Below are 20,958 nucleotides of genomic sequence, written 5' to 3'. Positions count from 1 at the left end.
ATTTTCACCTTAGAATCATCCCACTTAGTAGTCTTTTAGGCAAAAACAAAAGTGTTTTCTTTTAAGCTCTCTTAACTAATATAATAATCTATACGTATCTGTCTTTGAATCAAAACTGGACCTGCAAACTCAGTCACGGATCCATCAACAGATACTTTTGATCCTGCACAGTAAATAATTCACTAAAGGTATACAAAGCCATGAGCCAGTTCCTTATCCGAATAGTCTGTAATAGAGTAGATAAGACACAAATAACTGTAATGTAACCTACAGAGTAAGTACCATACAAGAGATATGAATAAAGCATCCTGGGAGTTTGGAAAAGGAAGAGATTAGTTCCAGTGGAATACAATAATCTACTGTTGGCATGGAAACCATCAGGAACTGCAACAAATATTTGGGACATGGCCTGTGGAGTCATAGATGCCTGGTTCTGTAAGACAGACAGCCAACATATGTGAAAGCACTTCGGTCACTGAAGTGATAACTGCTTTTCCTGTAATCATCTCAATTTCCACATGCTTTAGTGTCTCTGCCAAAGCCATCAAAATTTTTTTTTCTGTGTAAGATTCTTTTTTAATTTCATGTTTCTACAGGATGGTATGGCCATATCTACAGACTTTGCTGAATTACTGGCTTTATCAGAACAGCAGAATGAGTGGCTTATTGATAGAAGTAAACCATTGTAGATCACTCTTAGATATTGGCAAGAGGCACAGATTACTCTTTAGAGAGTGACTCCATGCGGCCATCACAGACACCTCAAAGACACAGAAAAGGAGACTGCAAGTGGCAAATATGTCCCTGTAGGTCTGGGAAATGAGGAGACCTCTCACTTTTCATTGCTTCTGCAGGTTTAAGATGAGAACAAGTGCTCAACAGAAAATGAAGGTTTTCTTCTCTCCTACAAAGTTGTCTTGATTTTAAAGTACCACAAATACCCAAGACAGAGAAAACTTAGAGATATCCAGCACATGTTGTAAACGGGGCAGGGGGGGAGCCTATATTAAAATTCTGTTAAAAAGCATTATTTGTTCCCTTGATTATAATCATAGCCCCATAAAAATCTCGTTTCCTTTCCAAACCTGGTGAGTAATATGGTTATTAGATTTACATTAACTGAGCACTATCAATGTGTTTCTAACCACAAAAATTGCTTCGATTATCCTCTGCCAAGTGGAAGGATGGAAAATAATTCCTTAGAAAAAAAGCCAGGGGCTATATTTTTAAATTGTTTAGAAAACAACAACAACAACAACAATACACCCCTCAAGGCCTCCTTATTATAGACAGGAGCAATTGACAAGCTGTATTAAAGTGAGAAAGCTGTGTTATGAATCAAGAAGAAGCGAATAATGTATATACAAATGTTTCATGAGCCATCCAAATCGATGCTAACCCACTCCCCTTATTAGGATCTTGAGATAGCCAACCGCTTTTTTAAAATTAAGAAGTGACAAGCAGTGCACAAGAAAATGAATATCATAATTTATTTGATGTCATTTTAATGGATTCAATTTACTTTTTCCTTTTTTGCCAGTGTTGAGTTCAATTGTAGATGATAAGTCTTGGCTATTATTGTAAATATATCTTTTGTGCTCAAAATTACTTACAAAATGCTAATCAGGCTTATTTCCTGCTCTGTTCTATTAGCTTAGCCCTTGAAAGCATAGTTCCCAAGATTTAGAGACAGTTTTTGAATAGTCAAGACCTCCCTATGGCACTGGGAAATTAAATTTGGTTTCTTTCCTGCTATTGCAGAATGCTTATTCCATCAGGAGTAATTTACTCTAATTAGGGGCTATGTGTTCTGAAAATATAAGTATTTCTCTCATGAAAAATTTAATGTTGTGTAGTTTTTATGTTCCTGTCAACTTCAAGAAGAAACTTGTGACCAAAAGCATCTGATAGAAGAATATCTTGTACCTCAGAGGAGGCCCAGGGGAGACTTCTGGGTGTTCAGATGGCAGGGTACTCTAATTAGTTATCAGCCTACACATTCTAGCCACATGACCAGATAATTGCACAGTGTTTTCCAAGTCTAATCTGTCTTCTGTACATTGTAGGAATTGACATTGTTTTTAACCTCCCTGTCACAAAGTAACCTTCTCCAAGAGGAAGTCTCTTGAAGCCTAAAAGACACACCACTAGGCATAGTATCTGAAAAAACTGCTGAAGCCTTCATAGCTAACGGTATATTCAGAGGTCTTAGAAAATAACCTGCTAAATTTGAAAATACAGATGACTGCTATATCTGAGATGTTTATTTTTTTGTACTTCTATGATATCCTTGAGATGCATAAAACAGGCTGTTAATATCTTTTACTTTGTAAATGATGAGAAGTTGACCAGGCAAAGTGCCCTCAGCTTGGAAACAACTGATCAAAAATCATGTACCATCTCTGTTGACCTCTCTAGTCTGTGCCATTGTAGTAAGTACTAAAATAACCAAAACCAAAGAAACATAAAACCGAAAAGGACTTTGTACAATTGACTCACAAGATATATTTTAAGGTATCTTTGCTTTTGTTTTGGTGTCAATTGCTTTAAACAGGTCACACGAATTGGGATGCACTGTTGACCATGAGCCTCAACTCACCATCAGGATGTCCTGGTGCTCATCTTAGTAGTACGATAGTTCATCCCCATTTCACAGAAGAGAACACTGACGCTTACAGGGTTACGTGCCCAAAGCCATATAACAGCTGAATGCCAGGTCAGGGACAATAGGTCTGTCAGACTTTCTACCATTATGAGAGTTGCCAGTGAGCATTGGATTCTGATTCAGTTCTGTTCACTAAAGGGCCAATTGCATTATTAGTTTTAGACAGAAAATTCTGCTCCCTTTAAAATCAATTGGGATTTTTCTCAGTTCTACATTGTAAGGAACCTAAACTGATTATTAAGTCTAAAATTATGTCTGGCTTGGGGGCCCCATCTTTCATAAATTCAATGAGACTGTATCCGTTTTGCAACTACAGATTCAGAAATCATATCATGGGTTCACCAATCCAATTTCCCACAGAGGCTCTTTAAAAAACAAAACAAAACAAAACAAAACAAAACAAAACAAAACAATTACTGAAGTGTTGCTATGATTTCTCCTAAATTACGTTTACTCCTAAGGTCAATATAGCTTTCTTCACTGTTAGGAAGTATCAGTGTCAGTGAAATTTTCGAATGCAGATCCTATATAGCACATTAAGATAGAATTATCTCTGGGACGCCTGGGTGGCTCAGCAGTTGAGCGTCTGCCTTTGGCTCAGGGAGTGATTCCGGAGTGCCAGGATCAAGTCCCACATCGGGCTTCCTGCATGGAGCCTGCTTCTTCCTCTGCCTATGTCTCTGCCTCTCCTTCTCAGTCTCTGTCTCAAATAAACAAATAAATAAAATCTCCTTTTTTTTGTAAAGATAGAATCATCTCAAATTCAGTCATGAAAAATTCCAGTGGGTGCAATCTCTATGTTCATCAACTTTCCTTCTCCAACTCTCTAGTTTCCTATTAATTTATTCATAAGAATTTGATTCAAAAGTGTTAATATTTTTTGAGATACATACATAAACGCAAACCTACTGTTTATTTTTTTAAAGATCTTATTTATTTATTCATGAGAGGCACACAGAGAGAGAGAGGCAGAGACACAGGCAGAGGGAGAAGCAGGCTCCATGCAGGGAGCCTGACGCAGGACTCGATGCTGGGTCTCCAGGATCACACCCCAGGCTGAAGGCCGTGCTAAACTGCTGAGCCACTGGGGCTGGCCATAAACCTACTAACTGTTATGTTGATCACTCTTAACTGTATTTATTCAAGTTCAATTACATTTATTATATTTATCATTTGCTTTGGTGTTTTCACCTTAAAAAATTATTACCTTAAAAAATAAAAACACAATTATATTTAGTGATTTAAATGAGTGTATTTGACGGCAAATAATCTTCAGGTTATGCATGGCATCACTTGTGTTGACTGTGTTTAAAAATATGATTGCATAATTTTAGAACATGTTATTTGTGGCATCTGATTTCTAAATAGATAACCAGTGTTTAAGGATACATATATTTACTTACATTTGGACTCTTCCTCTTTGGAAACATGCATTCTTGTTTTTCTTGAATTGAAGTGAGAGGGGAACTATGTAACATGCCAATATGCACACAATTACATAGGTAATTAATTTAAATGTGATTCAGTGGTTCAAATTTTTTTAATACAGTTAAAGCTGGTTAAAACATGTGTTACAATGGAATATTACTCAGCCATTAGAAACAACAAATACCCACCATTTGCTTCAACGTGGATGGAACTGGAGGGTATTATGCTGAGTGAAGTAAGTCAATCGGAGAAGGACAAACATTATATGTTCTCATTCATTTGGGGAATATAAATAATAGTGAAAGGGAATATAAGGGAAGGGAGAAGAAATGTGTGGGAAATATCAGAAAGGGAGACAGAACATAAAGTCTCCTAACTCTGGGAAATGAACTAGGGGTGGTAGAAGGGGAGGAGGGCGGGGGGTGGGGGTGAATGGGTGACGGGCACTGAGGGGGGCACTTGACGGGATGAGCACTGGGTGTTATTCTGTATGTTGGTAAATTGAACACCAATAAAAAATAAATTTATTATAAAAAACATGTATTCCACATATAATAAAACCAAATATAATTTAAAATTAATCATATTATTTCTGTCTTCTAGGGTTGCCTATTGGTCTGACTAGAATTGAAGTTTAAGGAGCAAATTTCCAACATCTGATCAAATTTTATTGGTGAAATAGTACTGGGATAAAAATAGGGAAAGGAACAAAACAAAAATCAATGCTGAGAGAAGCTCAAAATGGCAATACATGAATATCAAACTAATCTACAAAAGTCATCCCATGCCTGTCAATCAATGTTAAAGCTGGAAATTGCATAGAACCATGCAATGAAGGAGACTTCAATTTCAATTTTAATAGGTTGTCTACTTCACCCCAGTTCCATGAGCCATCACTCAGAACAAGAGAGAAACATTCAGAGTTTATATGATGCATCACTATAGCCAAAACATTTCAAGGTCAGAAGAAAAGTTTTCCACCTTCAGCCTCCTACTTCCCAAAAGGCTTTCATGTTGCAAAAGTTAACAGGGTGTGAAACAGCCAGGATTCCCCCTGGAAAAAGCTACTTGGCACGTTCTCCCTAGCAATAACCATATTTAGGCAATCTCATGCAAACCATTTTGGCTTTTGCATGCTCTTTCAAATTCCTTGGTATTCAAGCTTGGGTTTTTTCCTTTTCCACAACAGGATTATGGCCATTCCAGTAGATCTTCCAATTATTCTATCCACACACTCTAAAGTCCAAAACAGGAGCACATTCTAAAAGCCAGGGCAACTGTTAGAGTAAAATGTGTTAATGCTAACCGTTGGCAACACTTTTGCCTATTTAAAACACCCAAATTTTGGCTAGTCATTTTTTTTTAAGATTTATTTATTTACTCATGAGAGGAGAGAGAGGCAGAGACACAGGCAGAGAGAGAGAAGCAGGCTCCATGCAGTGAGCCCGATGTGGGACTCGATCCCCAGACCCAGGATCATGCCCTGAGTCAAAGGCAGACTCAATCGCTGAGCCATCCAGGCATCCCAGGCTAGTTAAATTCAATATTTTATTCATTCTGTGACAATGCACTGATAGCTATTTCAATAATATTCCAATTAAAGTAACTGTGCAGAAGGTTTCTACATGTTCTCATAAAAAAAAAAAAAGCAATGGTTTATCTGTATTTTCCTGTGACTAAACTCTAAGTGGATGATGAATGTATACACCAGCTGCATCACTGGCAAAAATCATCATCCCTTGACACACACAGGTGGGTTACATTTTTTTTTTCTTAATTTTACTGTCACCTTTTTCTCAACTGGTTCAATTAAGTACTTTATTATGTCCTTATAATAATATTACGGTGACTTACATTTGCTATTATCTTACTTTTTTGAAAATTCCTTTGGTATGACAATCCCAATTGTCATACACAATTCCAATGCCGACATAAAAAAATTCCAATTCTACAATTCCACTGCCAACATAAAAAAAGTGGTATTAGAGATATCAACTTAGAGTACATCATACATGAATTAATGACTTGATAAATTTTACCAATGAGGAAGCTTATATGTCTAAGGTATGGCTTAGTTGGGTAGGTATGCCTACATGAAAAATACTCCTAATAACAAAATCATTTTTCTTACTACGTAGAACTCACCAGTAATGAAAAATAGAGAATATACAACACAGACACAGTTTGGGTCTACATTCTTGTTCAAAGTCATATTATTAACAAAATTATTTTTTTCTTAGCCATCCTTCTTAATCATTTTAACCTTCCTAACCATTTTTTCCTCTCCTAATATTGCCCCAACTATGGTTTTGCCAAATATTTTTGAATGTTACATGCTTGTGGCTTATGTCTCTTGTTTTGTAAATGAAAATATGGGTATGAATGATTAAATACATAAATTTATTATCGACCATTAATTCATTCAACAGATATTTATTAATAAGCACTGTAACAAATAAGAATCAAGATTTTCACGATTATTTATAGACATATAAAATATATATAAACAGTTGTAAAGCATGGACTGAACTTGAATTGAATTGTTAAATACAAAATCTGTAACAAAAGGCACTAAAGTTCTTTGTCAGCCTGAAACATTTGTCCATGCTTATATCACATCACTTGGCATGTCACTCGGTCATGTGTCTCTTGGCACATAGTAGATGCTCAATAAATGTCTGTCTTGTAAGAAGAGGTGCAGCTAAATTACTCTGGTAACTAAGAGCCTTATCCCAGTTGGGATCATCAGAAAAAAGCTTTTGAAATGGAATTATCTCAACTGGACCTTGACACATAGAAATAGCTCTACAGTGAGCTGTTTCCTTCTTTTTTCCTCCACAGAATTTAATTTTTAATCTCTATTGTGGCAACTGCCTTATGTATATTAACCTATTTCTTTATAGGTCCAACTCCTATTCTTGAATATGTTAAATGTATTTTTCTCGATTGTTGCTCACATCTCATTAAATATTTGTATGCTTTGTAACAATATATGTATTTTATCAGAGTATAGATGATAATCATTCCAGTTATGTGTTAGGTAAATAATCTTGGATCTTTATAAGCTTTTGTTTTTCAAACAAAAGCATCATAGTGCTGATTTTTAATTTCACTAAAGATTTCACATGGAAGTAAGCACATTCCTTAAGGACTATTGAGACCTTTTTTTGGTCCCAGAAAGAAATCTATAATCTTAAACTATAATCATGACATTTAAAAATAATCACCATAGTAACATGCTTTCAAAATTTTCACCCTGCAGGAAGTTACTGCAATTTCATTTACTAATATAGTTGAATTTTGAAAGATGTTTACTTAAAATTTCCATACACATACACCTCTACATTACTGCAACCTCAGTGTTCAGTGTTAATTCCAGTCAAGCAGATGGGGTTATCTAAGCTACCTATTAATGAAGACTGCATTATGCATGTTTGACTTAAAACATAGATGGTAAACTTTATACAGGAGCTTGTGATACTGTTGTGTTTGGGGGAAATTTCTGGAACGTCTTGCTACCCACTATGCCTTATCTTATATCATATACTCTATGATATCAATTGGCCCACTTGTTTGGGAGCCTCAAAGATTTTAGAGGTAGGAAAGGGAAGTGGGTTAATGAGTACATAGTTTGTACCAGGCTGAATGCTACATGCTGGGAATTGAGAGATTAGAAAGTCCTTGAAGAACCTATGTGGCCTAATGAGGATAACAGATAGATAAACAGACAATTACATTACAGCCCATTAACCATGCTGGCAGAGTGTAAATTGATAGAGTCATTCTGCAGGGCAATTTGGCAACATAAAAGCTGTAAAAACTTGCATACCCTTTGATCCAGCCAGTCTCCTTCTAGACATCCATTTATCTCCAGGTACTTGGTTTCTTTGCCATACTTTCCCCATAACTGTACTATAATCATGCATTACTTTGCTATAATACCATAAATTGTCTAGTTTGGAAACTGAGAAATGCAGGTTGGACAGAAGAGGAGGAAGATAATAAATGAGGTTGTTGTAAAATTGGGAATCTTAGGGAATTCTCCTGGGATTTGGATTTTCTTTAAGGAAGTAGGAGGGAAAAGAAAACATGGGGAATTAAAAGCATTGGAAAGAAAATCTCCTAGTAAGAGATGAGCTGTAGATAGAAGGGATATTTCACAGGAGTTTGTACACTTGGAGGTATATGATCAGAAATAAAAGCTCTAAAATGAGGTGCTGTTTCTAGTGAGCCTGTCCAAGTCTGCCTCATGTATGAGGTTTATGACATTCACTCTAGGTGGCCAGAAAGAACTGGTCTGCATGCCCATTTAGCCCAACATTGAGTTGAGTTTGACAGAACAGAACTTTTCAGGCCACCATCTTTAAATCTACCTTAGAATTTGAGCCCTAAGTTATTTTGCACCATTTAAATTTTGGCCATTACTTTCCAATGTAATCTAGATGCTTTGTTACTGACATATCTATACTGCATATATGAGACAAAGACATTTTTATTTAGCCATAAAATATTTTGTCCATTATAAACAACCATCATTCCAAATAAATAATTACATCCTGACAATAGCTTAATAACCCAGAGAAACAAAAGTCCATTGAGAAATGGGGACTATCAGAGCAGATCTTACTCACCAGCACATCATGTACCGCCTTCACTCACATTCCATTTGGACCTTCAAATTAGGGAAAATGAACGTGTATCATCACCAGGGTTAAATGCAAGTTTGTTCCAGGATTCCCAAGGTTGTGGCTGATAAGCAAAGGGCAGCAAAATAGCCTTGAATGATGGTGGGCTTGCTACACTCAGAATTAACAAGTCAATAATTTGTGGCTAGATAGCTTTGGGGTTTGATACTGTTGATCTCCTTCCTCTTCCTTCTTAAAATTCCTTCCTTCTCATGTTTGAAAGGTTCATGTATTTCTCATCTTTCTGGCTTCATTTTGATTCTTCATCTGGTTCTGACTTTTAGGAATCTTGTTTCTTGTCTGCTCTGGACCAGCTTTCCTATGTCTTCTTTCCCTTCTTTGACCACTATTCTTATTATCCTAAGTCTCCCTATTTTAAGTGTATTTTTCCCTAAGACTCCATCCCTGCCCCTCTTCTTTTCTCTCTTCTCATTCTCTCTGCAAACTCATTCAATCCAAAGCTCTCAAAATCACTTTTTTTAGACGAATATCAAATCATTCATTTTCAGCATCCACATTCTTCCAAAGATAAACTCCCGCATTCCCATCTGCCTTGTGCATAACTTGAAAACTTACTGCTTCTCAGATATTTACAATGTTCCTTCTGACTCCAGCTCCACCTTCTGACTCTTCTATTTATTAATGCTACCACAGTTCCTCAAGTCATCCTAGTTCATTTATGAGCATTTCCACCCTGTGCTATTCTGTCTCCACCAAAGCAATCAACTACCAGAATTCTATCATAGGAAAAAAAAAAAAAAAGGAAAGCAAAGGAAGAAAAGGAAAAAGAAAGTCTCTCCTTTCACTATTATAAACCCTAAATTTACAGCTATTCTAAGAAATAAATGGAAAACTCCAAGTAATTGGCTAAAATAGATCTTTATCTTTATGCTTATTGCTACTGACCATTAAAGACAAACTTAATTAAGGAAGCATATAGTGGAATAGAAGTAAAAAATTATAATCCTTAATACAGATTTCAGGGATTTATGAGTCTATCATATACTAATTTGTGAAGTTAAAAAATAATATTATCTCTGATGTAAACCTCACAGCTCCTTTGAAATAGGAATTTGAAAGTCAAATACACTTAAAAATCAAGTAAGATTATCTTTCATTGTGTGTATGTTATTCAATTTTCTTATAAAAATTTATTGCAAAATGTCTAAAAATACTTTTGTGGTGGATTTGTAAAAGATACTCCTCAAATACCTGTGGGTCATGACTTATATTCTAGCATAGGGGTCTCTTTCTTGGCACTTCAGCTTATGAAAGTTCTCTTAGTACAGAGTTCACCAGATCTTATCGTAATGGTTAGTCATAAAATAGGCACTCTCTATATTTACTGGTATAATACGTTATTTTTATATTTGTCATTAAATGTATATCAATCAATAATTTTAACTTAAAATTAAATGCCAATAATATATTCAATTCACAGATGTTTTACTCAGTTTATATATTTTCAATGCCTATGGAAGCTAATTGATGTAATGCAACATTAGCTATAGTTCTTTCAGGAAGATATAAACATTCCTGACATTTTGTTATGCCGAGGATGAGGATGGGACAATGTTACCCTCACCCTGAATATAAGGTGTATGGCAACATCCAAATCTAACAATAGCTTAGACTCCACTGGAAGTATCTTTAGAGTTCAGATATGTGTGATTTGAATTCTGAAGGTTTATGCATCTGGGCAATACAACCAGAGAAGATGATCATATAAAAAGATGTCCAATATTAAATAATGGTCCTTTATTTGGCATTGGCATGAGAGCAAAGAGTTTGCTGATTTTGACTGAAACAATGTCTAAACAAAAAAGAAAAGAAAGGAAAAGGAAAAAGAAGAGAGAAGAGAAGAAAGAAGAGAAGAGAATAAAGTCATATTCTTCTTAGATGATTCTAAAAGGGAGCAAAGGGTTGCTTTTAAGGCAGGAATGGGAAATGCGTTGATTGAACTAAAATAATTATTTGGCAATGAACTTGGAGCAACTGTCAGATTCCAAAAGCAATGGAAGGATATTATAAAGAAATCTTTAGATAGGAAAGAAGTTAAGAGAATTAAGTATTAATCTGTCCCGAACCTCTCATTTTTAGGCAACAAAGAACATTTATTGAGTATCCTCTAAGAGCTAGACTGTGTGTCCTTCACCCAAAGAAATGTCACGGCACAATGACACTTGTTACAAGAGAGCTAACTTCAAATGCTACTTTCTTTAGCTTTATTATTTAATATAAGCCAGTTAGAATTACTTGATTAGAGTTGCTTATGACAAAAGGGAGGCTTTTTCCCAGGTGCTGATATCAAGTTTATAGTAATTTTTTCTGCAAAAACATGGCTTTCCTAAAAATTAATATATGTTATACTATATACGATAAATCACTAATCATTTGCTCCTTAGTTGTAAGCTTTGCACAAAAGGGTGCAAATGAGTACTTTTTAAAGACAAACTTACAAACATCACACCTATTCCTACAGTAATTCCTTTTTTAAAGATTTTTAAAATTTATTTATTCATAAGAAACACAGAGAGAAAGGTGGAGACATAGGCAGAGAGAGAAGCAAGCTCCCTGCAGGGAGCCTGATGTAGGACTTGATCCCAGAGCCCCAGGATCATGCCCTGAGTCCAAGGCAGATGCTCAACCATTGAGCCACCCAAGGTGCCCCTCTATCGTAATTCTTAATTCCACTTGCTCAAGCTGTTTGTTTGGCTCCCTGGGTCCCTTCCAGTGGTACTTCCATGCTGAAGCTTATTACTGGATAGGTTTCACTACTGGTCAACCCTTTCCTCTGGCACCTTGATACTGCAACTAGCTTTGGTATTAAATTAATTTTAATTAAATGCCTGAGGCTTGCTAGAAAGATGTTATTAATTTTGACATCCGCCTTCCTCACAAGAGCCATTCAGTGCTTCCATTGAGTCCCTCTCAGGGGAAGGAGCTGGTCCTCTGTTCCTTGTAGCTTGTCTATTTCTCCACAATTGTGTCTTTGGTGGGTTCCCCAAATGGCCTCATTACCAGCGGGAGGCAGATGATTAGCTTGAATATGTCTCCCATGCCATATGAATCATTTATTGGGCACCTGCCAGGGTGTCACATACTATGCTAACTGCTCTTTCTATATTATCTCATTCGTGCTACACATATTTACTGAAAGACCACACATGCACTGCTCTCGGAACAAAAACACACATTGGGCAAGACAGACACACACTCTTTGCTCAGCGCACCAGATAAACAGTCATGAAAAGAACCAGGTTGGTAGAATCTACTGATTGTAATTTTATACAACTGTGAATTATGTGAATTAGTCCCACGAAGTCCTTCATTTATAACTGAGACAATATAAGGTTCTTCCAAAAAAAAAAATGTGGTTGCTCTCATGATCAAATCAAGTCTCAACAGCTAAGTGAAAACTTCTGCTGAGATTCATTTAAGAAGAATCATCTAAAAGGAGGTTTAGTTAGGGAACAAAACAAAGCTCAGATTAGATGTGAAAGAGAAAAAACAGGAGATAACAAATGAGGATGTTTTTGCAGAATAATTGAGTCATAAAATGGAAACTGAAGGCCAGTATACAAAATATATCCAGGTACTTGAAAGGATCACAACAAATTTGAAATCTATACTTCATTCTGACATGTTCTTGAATACTCAACATGGGGACAAAACCCTTAAAACTAATAATTAAATCAACTTGTTGATTAACTCATTTATTCAGTCTCATTCTTTTGAAAATGTAATATAGACTAGTCTATAATTACATACTACAGACACAATGGGAACAACAGAGACCAAATCTCTGCCCTCTTGAACTTGGGCAAGAAGGGAGGGAAGTAATATATCAGGATAAGAACAAAATTAAATATGATGATTTTAGGTAATGACAAGTCCTAAGGAGAAAATAAAACTGTAGGATATGATGGGAGAAGATTACATCAGAGGGTGTCTCTGAGCAGAGAAAATCTAGAAGTGCCAGGCAGAGGGGATCTAAAGGAGGAGGTGGGTGAATCATTCCAGGTGGGAAGAGTAGCAAGTGCAAAGCTGTGTTGGGGACAAGTCTGTATGTCCAAGTGACCAGGAGGAGGCTAGCCAGACTGAAAATACAGAATCACTGGGGTGAGGTTAGAGAGTTAGATGGGTAGGTAGGGATTGGTGTGCCCTGGTAAGAAGTGTAGATTTCCTTCTATTCATGATGAGAAGCCACTGGATGGATGAACATGATCTGATACCAAATTTAAAATCTAGCTGCTGAATAATTCATTGTCAAGAGCAAGAAAGGACACAGTTAGGAGGCTGCACAGAGTCGAGGCAAGATATGACAATCAGATGTGGTCACATTGAGGATAGATACTGAAGGAGAACTATCAAGAATTACTGGTTGATTGATTGTGGATGGTGGTGCCTTACCTGAATTAGGGATGACTGGGATAGGAACTGGTTTGGAGAGAGAGGGAAATCTGAGATTTGACAACCTTGCTTGTACATGAGGATTCTCCTTTACATATACTTGTATTTGTTACATTAATGAAACATTGACAAAGAGTCTTCCATCTTAACTTCCAGATCATTTTACATCAGGATCTCTCGATCGTAGCATTTCTGACAGGTTGGACCAGATCTTTTTTTTTTTTTTTTTTTTTTTTTTTTTTTTGTAGCAGGGACCTATCCTGTGTACTGTATGATGTTTAGTAGCACTCCTGGCCTTTACCCATATGACATGCCTCCAAACATTGCCAAGTGTCTCCCCAGTGGGGGTGGGGAGCAAAATTGCCCCAGTTGGAAAGCACTGTTCTATTATGTAGGAAATGAGAGCAGAATATCAGAGTCAAGAGGCCACTTCTCTAGTCCAAGAAAAATCCTCTCTCTGAACATAATACTAATTTAGTCATACTTTCTTCAAGCCCTCCCTCCCCTTAAATATGCAAAATATGACAGTTTTAAACAGAAAAAAATATTATCACAGTGTTAATTTTAATTACCAATATTTTGGAAACTGGAAAAAGAAAGAAGTTGACAATGTTAAATTTTCTTATAGAAACTCCTGTGGCAAATAGCAGTGAATGGTTCAGTGATCATTTTCCAAAAGTGGGTGTCCTTTCTTGACAGGATGAGCACTAGGTGTTATACTATATGTTGACAAATCAAACTCCAATAAAAAAATATACACAAAAAAAGTGGATGTCACTCCCTCATTGATTTAAAAAAATATCAAATTAACACAAAATACTCCTCTATCCTCTAAAAAATGGCCAAAAAGAACAGTGCAAATGTTTAGTAAATGCTTGCATATTTTTTCTTTCTTTCTTTTTTTTTTTTGTTGCATATTTTTTCTAAATTGTGTTGTATTAGTGCCCCACATGTGCACCTTTATTGAATGCCTGCCAGCCTTCAGGGCTTTCAGAAGTGGATATTTTTAGCACATGGTGATGTTTCTAGATTTGCAGGGGAAATGACATACCAAAATTTGGTTGCATGATTTTTGTGTATTTAAAAAGTATAGGAATTATTTTTTATTTAACTACCTAAGTTTTTAAATTAGTATTTAAAATAACAAGACGATCTATGTAAACATGTATGCCATTTCTCATACATGGCTGTTTGTAGTAGCAGAATAACGGGTCCCATACTTCTGGAACTTATTAATAAATTATTTTACACAGCATAAGAGATTTTGTAGATGTGAATGAATCAAGGATTTTGAGATGGAGGGATTGTACTGGATTATCTAAATTGGCCCAATGTCATCAGAAGGATCCCTAAATGATGGAAGAGGGAGGCAGCAAGTTAGATTCAGAGATTTGAAGATGTATGGTGCTAGGTTTGAGGATGGGGAAGGCACCACCAACCAAGAGATGCTGGTGTCCTCTAGGCTGGACAAGGCAAGGTAAGAGATTGTCCTCTACAGCTTCCAGATGGAATTCAGCACTATCCACACCTCAGTTGTAACCCAGTGAGGGTAACTTGGGAATTTTGACCTCCAGAATTGTAAGACAGTAGATCTGTGCTGCTTTAAACTATAGCCTTTGCAGTAATTTGTTACAGCAGCAATGGGAAGCCAATACATTGCTTTATAAGAATATGTGGAACAAACTGTTCTTTACTAGTAAGTCTCTATTTTTACCCATAAAAATATCATTTGATTAACTGTTGTATCCGAGTTTGAAACCTAGTAAAAGCTCAGAAAAATCCATTTCAGTATTCTTACTTGTATTTTTCACTAGCAAGTTTTAACTTTCAAATGGCATTTTGTTCTGACATACCTTCCAAACATCTTCAGGAAACATCAAGGTACTATTGAAATTTCCTCAATGACTAATAATGTCTTTTGATATTTCAAAAAAGGCTTTTATGTAAATAATGTCAGAGATTTGAAAAAATAGCACTGAGCACTTGTATTTGATTCAAAGATCATAAATTTGAATACATGAATTCATATAAATTAGCAATCAGTCTGAAAATCTGCTTTATTTATTTCTTTTCTTGCTTCTTATCTGAAAAATAGGAACCACATTAATCAAAAAAATAAATGCAGTGTAAATGAAATGCAAAAATCATCTTCATTAATATACTTAGGATAAAATTTCAAGTATACAGGTAAAAAAAAAAATCTAACATTTGGCTCTCCACCACTGTATTTTTGTTTTTCTGCTTTTCCTCACTCAAAAAGGTTCCCATTTAGAAAGACAGAAGATATCTCGGTTCCTTGTACCAATAATAGTGGCTTACAATAATATGAGTTGAAGTAAAATCAGTGGTTTCCACTCAGGAGACATGTTATAAACTTGTAAATTATACTTGGAGTAATACGTGGAACTCACTGAAGATGTGTTGTAACACCTGCCTTCCAATCTGTCCTGATATATGAGAACCGTGGAAATGGTTGGTAGAATGTGTCTGAGATCAAAATTTACTCCATAGTGAAGTGTTATACTGAACTCCCAGGGCAATGTTTAGTCTGGTGCCACACAAAGACCAAGGGTACAGATCCAACGGGTTATTTTAAGGACAACTGATTAACATCCTCTATGAAGTCATTACAGTTTAATAACCTACATCTATGATTATATTGATCTGTGTTTATTACCTTAAAGAGCGAAGGGGAGCATGATTAACATGTTGGGCTCAAAGCTAGGGACTTTACAGACAACATGTTATTTAAACTTTATGACACTCCTTCCAAACAGTGACATAACCACCCCAGAGTTGAAATTTCTGGAGTTCTGGGTATTTGAGTGACTTGCCAAAGGTCAGACAACCAGTAAGTGACAAAGTCAGAATTAGGAAAGAATGCAGATTTAGAGACTGTGTGATGCGAGAGCCTGTCTTGTCTGTTATATCTGTCTTGAGTGTCCCACTCCATCCTGTCTTCACCCCGTCAGACATTGTGGATGGCTGCCAAAACCATTAGTGATGCCAAACAAAACCCAACCTCCAAGTAATGATAAAGAATTGCAATTGTCTTGCTTTGGCTTAGAAAGAAATGGATAGCAGAAATAAAAAATAAGAAATATCAACATAATTCATTAGAAGTCACTACAGTCACTCCATTAAAAAGTACCCATGAAAGTCTAACTTTAAGTATTTAGATTTTTTACACATATAGCAGTGTTAATAATTAAGATGAAATTAATATGTCTATCGTTAAGATGTTTTGACTACACAACTCCAGCAATTTTAAAATGTAGCTGAAAAATCTATGACATAACTCCCATGAAAAAGTGAGGATTGATAACTCTGGCCTTGAACTGAGCTGGCCATTATAACTTACTTCTGATCAATGAAATGTGGTAGAGGTGAGACTACATGCCTTCCGAGGCTAAGCTAGAAAATGTGATGGGGCACTTGGGTGGCTCATTTGGTTGGGTGTCTGACTCTTGATTTGGCTTAAGTCATGATCTTGGGCTTGAGGGATCGAGCTCCATGTGCCATGTCCAGCTCTGCACTCCTCCGGAAGTCTGCAAGGGATTCTCTCTTCCCTTCTGCCCCTCCCCCTGCCATTCTAGATCTCTCTCTCAAATAAATAAATAAATCTTAAAAAGAAAGAAAGAAAGAAGATGTAACAGAGACTCTATCTGTTTCTCTCTTGGAACCCTCACCATGTAACTGGCCCCATGTTGTAAGGAAATCCAGCCACATGCAGTTCTGAAGCTACCAGATGCAATCAAAGTCCCAGCCAGCTGCCAGCATTGACCACTAGATATGTGAGTGAATGAGCCATAGATGATTCTAGCAAAATCTCTTCCAGCTGTGCCTGCTGAATGGCATTGACTGAAGTACAAACATAGCTTTCCTGTGAGCCCTGCTCAAATACAGATTTAGGAGCAGAACAGATATGGTTGTTGGTTTAAGTTAGTAAGTGTATTAGCTTGCTAATTATTAAAACTAATTTCAACATGGGCTGCCATAACAAAATACCACATACTAGGTTGCTGAACAACAGCAATGTATTTTCTTCCAGTTCTGGAGGCTAGAAGGCTAAGATCAAGGTGTCAGCAGAGTTGGGTCATTCTGAGGCCTCTCTCCTTGGCTTATTGATAGCTGTCTTCTTCTTGTGTGTTCACATTGGTCTTCTCTCTCTCTCTCTCTCTCTCTCTCACACACAGAGAATTCTAATCTCCTTTTCTTAAAAGGAGAGATTTTAACTTATTTACCTCTTTAGAGTCCACATCTCCAAATGCAGTCTCCCTTTGAGGTACAGGGGGTAAGGATTTCAATGTATGAATTTTGGGGGGAAAGGACATAATTCAACCCATAACAGTAAGTTTAGAGGCTGTTATTCAGGAATATATATCTAGAATAACAATTATACTACTTTATAATAAAAACTAGCCAAATTTGTATCCTCTGGCTTATTTACCTAAGAAATATATTAATGTCATTAATTAATTAATATATCAATCACCTAAAGTGATTGCTCTTGGAAAAACAGTTGTGGTCCTTAGCCATTGTAGCTGGGGTAGATGTCCTGGTAAAAATAGCCATACCATGGAGGAGAAGGATGAGAGCCTTCTGTTACTGAGATATGTCCATGAACCAAGTTTTTCCCTAAGTTCGTAGTACACAAAGTCTCATTTCATCTTTACAACAACCTAAAAAGAAACTCTTCCCATCCTGGGGTTAGAGTGGAGACAACAGAGGCTATGTGAGGAAAGAAGGAAGCGGAAATGAGGGTAGTGGTGGCTGAGCACCTGAGGAGGTTAGGAGGCTCCCCAAGGGAGGCAAGTATGGATTGAAATCCCATAGTCTCCAAATCCCTAGTCTCCAAACACTAGCTTTTTGATCCTGAGAAATATCACATCCATGACTGGCCCAAAGTCACCTAGGTAAGGCTAAGTGGAGATGAAATGCACCTTGGAGTTCCTTTCTCTGTCATTACTCTCTCGTAAGAATAGTCTTTCAAAACAAGCCATAGAGGATTCTAAACAAACTCTGTTTATTCATGTATCTGCTGTATTCCTCTACTGTGCCGAAAACCTGCAAAACCCTATCACTGACTGGAATAAAACAACAACCTGATTAGACTGAGTGTAACACTGGGCATGAGGGATGCCCCTCAGGTAAGATATGTGCTGGGGGATTACTGAGTCATCCTCAAAACCTGGCCTCTGCATGCAATATTTAGATGCTGGGGCTTTCTATGAATGTATGTCAAGGGAACGAGAAATCGCTGGGCTGCGAGAGGCCCAGGTGTGAATTCTGAGGTGGCTGCCATGCAATTTTAAGCAAACTCTTTAAGAAGCATTTGTATTTTGGAAATCACAGTTGACAGGGGTGAGAAGGAAAGAAACCACCGGATGTTTGTTCTACATCACATGATTGGCTCCTTCTACTGTTCTGTTAGCAGTGAATTTTGTTTTTCATACCTCTCCTTCCTAACAGTGACAGCTCCTGGGGTGGCAGATGGGCCCTGTCAGACAGGAGCTGCCACTGCTGAGAAGTGGACAGGCCAACAGGGTTGTGGACGTGGGCTGCGACTCTGCGTACCACCTCAGCTTGAGGAAAAGCATTTTCTGGAAGGCTGTCTCTGCTCTGTGCTGATTTGACCCTGTCTCTCTTTCAGAGTTATATTGGAGAGAAAGTCAGTCAGCTTGCCAAGTGTGGTAATGTGTAAAACCTTTCCTCCCTCAGGCTGTATAAGAAAGGTGCTGGAAGCTGACAATTTTGTGGTATTAATGGGCTAATCACTTTCAATGTATTTTGCTGCATTACTCAGTTACATGGGTTCATTAAAAAAATGTTGAATTTCCTCAGGTTTTGTACCCTGACTAAAAATTAAGTCTTTAAATGTTGCATGAAGACTACTTCACTCAGTTGAGCTCCTCAGGAAGAATAAACGCATTTTCTAATTTCCCCTCCTCCTACCTGCAACCACCAGTATCTGTGGGCTGTGAATGAGAGAACAGAAAGAAATATTTGCATTTCGTGTTTCTCTTGTTGGCCAGGGCAGATACCACATAGAAATACTCAGAAGAGGGTCCAATCAGGTTAAAATCCTAGATCAGCATGTTTGCTCTATCTTGACTTCTGTTTGGTTTGGTGGGTCTGCTGGCCTCTCAAACAACATTGAGAGTCTGTAAAATCTCCTTCATCAATGTAGTGGTGAGATAAATATGTCCAATATCTGATATGTGCCTGAGGATTCATTTAATGACATGGCAGAGAGAGAGAAACATTAACATAGATCCTAATAACCTAAGCATTCTTTCTCAATCCCACAAATATCCAGTCACAGTTAAGAAGTCATTGATGAAAAAATTACCCATCACCATGAATTTCTGTAGAAAGATGCACTTGGAAGTCAATGCTCTAAGCCAAATTATTCTTTATTGTTTTATCTGTTGTTTTCTATTTTTTTATTTATTACATTTATTAATGTAATTATTGTTTACTTCATAAAAGGGCACAAGGAGATGTAGCATGCAGGCAGAAATCTGAAAATTTGTAATATAGGGTATTGGGAATTAGGTTTTAAAATTAAATATTTAAATGTGCAGAAAACCCAGGTAACACTACTGAAATGCAAAGGGTAAGATGAGTTCAGCAGAGAACAAAAGCTGCTAAACCAAGCCAACGTCTGCGAGTATGATAAATGGGTGGCGGGATCCCTGGGTGGTGCAGCGAGCGGTTTAGCGCCTGCCTTTGGCCCCGGGCGCGATCCTGGAGACCCAGGATTGAGTCCCACATCGGGCTCCCGGTGCATGGAGCCTGCTTCTCCCTCTGCCTATGTCTCTGCCTCTCTCTCTCTCTCTCTCTCTCTCTCTCTCTCTCTCTGTGACTATCAAAATAAAAAAAAAAATTAAAAATGGGTGGCATAGGGAAAAAGCACTGGGGTTTAATCCAAAAACATTGTTCCCCAAACTTTAACTATTTCTGAAGCCTCCCTCAAATTTGGACATGCCCTTCACTTGCTTTTACTCTTTGGAAAATCCATGGAAGCTTTGCTTGAGCATTCTCTGGAGTAACACTAGGGACTTCTCTCTGATTTCCATGTCTCTGATGTAAGGGGAGAAGGCATACAACTCTGCCATCTCATCTGAGCAACTCCTGTCTCCCACATATGATTCTTCAGATTTAGAGCTTGGTCAGACAAGGCTTGAATCCATTTCAGCTCATTCTGAGGGCAAGTGTGAAGACTGAAAGGAGAGCTGATTATGTAAGCCTCAAGGGTGTCGTTCCTCCACAGATTGAGAATGTACCAGGTAAAAGCTATAGTGCTGGGTGCTGGGAATAAAGGAATAGATAAGACAAACTAGCAGTCATCTGGAGTAGCCCACAGTAGAGCAGAAGGGGTAAAAGGTCACCACATTGCATGATATAACCCATCAGTGCTACAACAGATGAGGTGTTGATTCACCCTGTTGGGTGCATGATGGAGATGGCTTCAGAGAAGAGGTTACACAGATGGAATAGCTACCTTTACTGAGATCTTACTACAGTCCAGACATGATCCTGAATGCTTTAGAATCACTATCTTATTTAATATTTCCACCGAATTCTGAAGAAGGTTTAATATTAACCCCATTTTAGGGATAAGGAAATTAAGGCTTGAGCATGTTATGTAACTTTCCCAGTACCCCACAGCTGATGAATGGTTAAGCTAAATCTTCAATCCCAGGCTACAGACTGCTGCACTCAGAGGACGTCATATGCTGCCTCACTGTTCAAAAGACCTCA

At 37.3% G+C, this 20,958-nt stretch overlaps 1 protein-coding gene and 1 long non-coding RNA gene across 4 annotated transcripts in view; one reads left to right on the top strand and one right to left on the bottom strand.

The window, feature by feature from the left end:
• GPC6 (glypican 6) overlaps positions 1-20,958 on the bottom strand; it is a 1,082,045-nt gene that overhangs the window by 478,033 nt on the left and 583,054 nt on the right. The window lies entirely within an intron of this gene.
• LOC111091683 overlaps positions 6,048-20,958 on the top strand; it is a 31,335-nt gene continuing 16,424 nt past the window's right edge. For both annotated transcript variants that reach the window (XR_005376475.1, XR_005376474.1), the window contains exon 1: positions 6,048-6,157. This is a non-coding gene — a long non-coding RNA (uncharacterized LOC111091683). The remainder of the gene's footprint in view (positions 6,158-20,958) is intronic.

This window comes from Canis lupus, chromosome 22, assembly GCF_011100685.1.
Source record: "Canis lupus familiaris isolate Mischka breed German Shepherd chromosome 22, alternate assembly UU_Cfam_GSD_1.0, whole genome shotgun sequence".
Taxonomy (NCBI): domain Eukaryota; kingdom Metazoa; phylum Chordata; class Mammalia; order Carnivora; family Canidae; genus Canis; species Canis lupus.
This window is presented reverse-complemented; position numbering and strand designations above follow the sequence as displayed.